The sequence below is a fragment of the Haliotis asinina genome, chromosome 2, assembly GCF_037392515.1.
Source record: "Haliotis asinina isolate JCU_RB_2024 chromosome 2, JCU_Hal_asi_v2, whole genome shotgun sequence".
Classification (NCBI taxonomy): domain Eukaryota; kingdom Metazoa; phylum Mollusca; class Gastropoda; order Lepetellida; family Haliotidae; genus Haliotis; species Haliotis asinina.
Window position 1 is genome coordinate 44201359 of NC_090281.1, and position 3742 is coordinate 44205100.

At 37.6% G+C, this 3742-nt stretch overlaps 1 pseudogene; it reads left to right on the forward strand.

The window, feature by feature from the left end:
* Positions 1 to 518: 518 nt before the first annotated feature.
* LOC137271820 (uncharacterized) lies at positions 519 to 1506 on the forward strand (annotated as a pseudogene).
* The last annotated feature ends 2236 nt before the right edge of the window (positions 1507 to 3742 follow it).

Genomic DNA, 3742 nt, shown 5'->3' on the forward strand with positions numbered 1-3742 from the left:
CATCAAGTTGTTGGTTTATTGTTAGTACATCTTATGATTGTTTTTTCTTTTAATTCTGTGTCTGTAGTCTCGTCCATTTTTTTCTTGAACAGATTCTATTTCTGACAACAGGTCCTTCTCTAGTGTTTCTCTATTTCTCTTTTTCCTTGAATGCGGAATGGGTTCACCCCATATTTTCAAAAGAAGAGTTTCCCAAAGAAGGCTGTCATCAACTGTATAATCTTGTTTATCTGATCATCGATATATCTATACTGTTCTAACGTTTGATTGAGTTTTTATTTTATTTTCATGACATATTCTTTATCTCTTAAAAGGCTGTTATTGAATTTCCAAAAACCTTTTCCCCTAGTTAATTCTGTAAATTTAAATACCATTTCTACAGACTGGGGTGATGTTGCACGATTGCACTGATGCAATACGGAGGTTTCGGATTACGTCCCTTTGTAAGTGCTCTCTTTAGAGAAGGTATAAAAGGGTCCGGAAGGTGGGGCTGTTTCCAGGCCGCCGCTTATGTAAATATGCTGTCTCATCACTGTTGTGTTCCGGGTTGTACCGCATCGACGCGAAAGCAGTGTAAACTGGAGAAGTACCCATGGCTGCAGGGGGTGACGTTTTTGTCCCTCCCGAACAATATCAGGACATCAAGTCTTCGGAGAAGATGGATTAATCTCGTCCGACGAGAGCCTACATGGGCACCGACCAAGTGCAGTCGCATATGTTCAAGACATTTTTTGCCCGGCGGTGACTGTCCGACACTTTTCCCTTATAACAACTTTAAAACATCCTCCACTCCAAGGTATTGACCACTTACACATATACTTTATTTTTCACTGATTTTTAAAATTATTATTTTTAAAAGAGCAAATTGACCTGTACTGATTCAAGATATTCGTTTCATTTTCCTCCAGGCGCAATAGAATCAAACACACCCATAGTCAGTGACGATCATGACTATGTCATGAAGGATGAAGAGAAGAGCTGGATGTGTGAAGCTGGAACTCAGACAGATCTGACAATGTCTGACATCCATATCATGAATGAGGACCTTAAAAGTAAAACTGAAAAAATGGATGACAAAGAAACTCTATTTAGTGATTTGTTTTAGAAACTGTTGTTAAAGATGATAAACATATAAGGTTTTATACAGGATTGTCATCTTGTGCTGTTTTATTGGGCATCTTCAACATACTTGTTTCTAAATGTTCAGTTTTGAACTACTGGAATGGCAATGCTGCTGCATGTGAAATAACAAATACTTCAAGATGACGTCCAGGTCCAAGTAGAAAGTTGACAACGTATCAAGAATTTATTCTCACTCTTGTTCGTCTGAGACAAGGATTTCTGCAGTATTTCTTAGCAGATGTGTTTGGAATATCAAAATCACGTGTTAGTCAGATATTTGCAACATGGATTACTTTTATATCTCAAACCTTTGAGAATGTTTTGAAATGGCCATCAAAACTGCAGGTTAAGAAATATATGCCATTGTCTTTCAAGCAGTTATAGTGAGTGAGTGAGTTAAAATTTAACGTCACATCGGCAATATCTCAGCCATATCGTGACGAGAACATCTAATATCAAAATTAATTATATGTCTACTATAAAACCTGTCAACGAAGGACAGTAAAAGAACTAGAATATCACAAATGGAATTAAAACTAGCATGGAAAGTTAAAAACAACATCACCATTAGGACAATACACTATAAAATCAGGCTATAGATCGCCAACAACTGAAGGTAGATCACCAAACTAGGGACCATGGGGACTTACAGTACCTTTGCTACCTGCATGGACCCTAGCTGGATTTACACCATCCCCTCAGCTGCTGGCGAGTGTACAATATGCTAGCCAAAATTAAAACAACAAGAATACTACGATTAAAAACCTGGTAGATTTAAATTTACATCGAATGTTTGTGGACTTACGTACCCTCTCAGGAGGACAATAATTTTACAATACTTCAACCCCCTTTGAGGGTACAGCCACTAACAATTCTAGTTACTAACCTAAACTACCAATCACTAAATTACTTTTATATACAGAACATATAACTCAAAATTCAACCAAGAATCAATTTCCTTTAAAAAAGCAATAATTAAATGAGCGCTGACTGTGTTAAAAAGATCCTTAACAGTTTTTACAGAAAAATACTTATCCCTTATGATGGAGAATTCAACACAGTCAAGCAGGATATGCTTGACCGTGACTCTCTCATCACAAGGGATACAAAACGGAGGATCCTCACCTTTTAAAAGGTATGCGTGAGTGTATCTTGTATGGCCAATGCGACATCGTCGCAAAATGACTTCTTCAAATCTGGACTGACAACCCAAGTATGTATAACCAATGTAGGGTTTTATTTCATGTAATTTATTGATACCTACTTGGGTGTCCCACTTCTTCTGCATCAGATCACGAGTGTAAGCTCTAATGCTAGCTTTGTAGTCAGAATAAGGAATAAGAAGTGATGTCACACATTTGTTGAGTGCTGCCTTAGCAGCAAGATCAGCCATTGCGTTACCGGAAATGCCAACGTGGCTGGGTAACCAACAGAAGACGATGTCGTACTGGCCAGTAGCAAGATCATTATATAATTCAAATATTTCAATTAAAAGTGGATGTTTACAAGAAAGATTTTTAATCGCCTGAAGGCAAGAAAGAGAGTCGGAATAGATTATATATTGTTTATGTTTATGGCGTCTTTGAATATATTTAAGAGCTGTTAATATGGCGTTAGCCTCAGCGGTAAAAATAGAACTGTTGTCTGGTAATCTAGAAGATATTGTTCTGGATCCAATGACAGTGGCACAAGCTACTGCGCCACCGTCCTTGGACCCATCTGTAAATAAGGATTTATAGCTGCTATATTTATGTTTCAATTGATTATATTCTTGTTTATACTGTAATTCATTAGTTTCTGATTTTTTAAATCTGGTCAATGTTAGGTCCACTTGGGGCCTAACCAACTGCCAAGGAGGAGAAGAAAGAAGACGGGAAGGAGCTATATTTTCCAGCTCAATGCCGGCAGCAGCAAGAAATGGTTTAATTCTTAAACCAAGAGGCGGTACAAGCGAAGATTTCATATTGTATAAGTCCTCACACAGAGGACTGAAAACACAGTTATATGCAGGGTTTGACTCACTGGAATATAATTTTGTTACATACTGTAAAGCTAATTTGATACGTCACTGCTCAAGAGATGGCTTTTGAGTTTTGACCGGATCAGTGATCGATAAAGTTGCAGGAGGGTAGTTTGGACCCCTCCCCATTTAGAATTTGAAACGACTTTCAACAAGTCAAGTGCCTTCAGGCATTTAGTTTTGAGGGATTTGATATGTGGTAGGAACGTTAAATGCGAGTCAAAAATTAATCCCAAGAACTTGGCCTCCTTTACAACTTTGATGGGAGTGCCATCTAGAGATAGTTCTGGGTCCTTATGTGGCTTATATGTTCTGCAAAAATGTATACAATTAGTTTTGGACTTCGAAAATTTGAAGCCGTTTTCAAGACACCATTTATTTATTTTGTTTAAACACAACTGCAGTTGCCGTTCAATAGTATGCATATTTTTACCTCGGCAAGAAATATTAAAATCATCCACGAAAAGCGATCCATCAATTGAATCGTTTAAAACTTTTGATAAACTGTTGATCTTGATGCTAAAAAGAGTGACAGATAAAATACTGCCTTGTGGAACACCCTGATCCTGATTGTAATGATCAGACAGGGTAGAACCCACA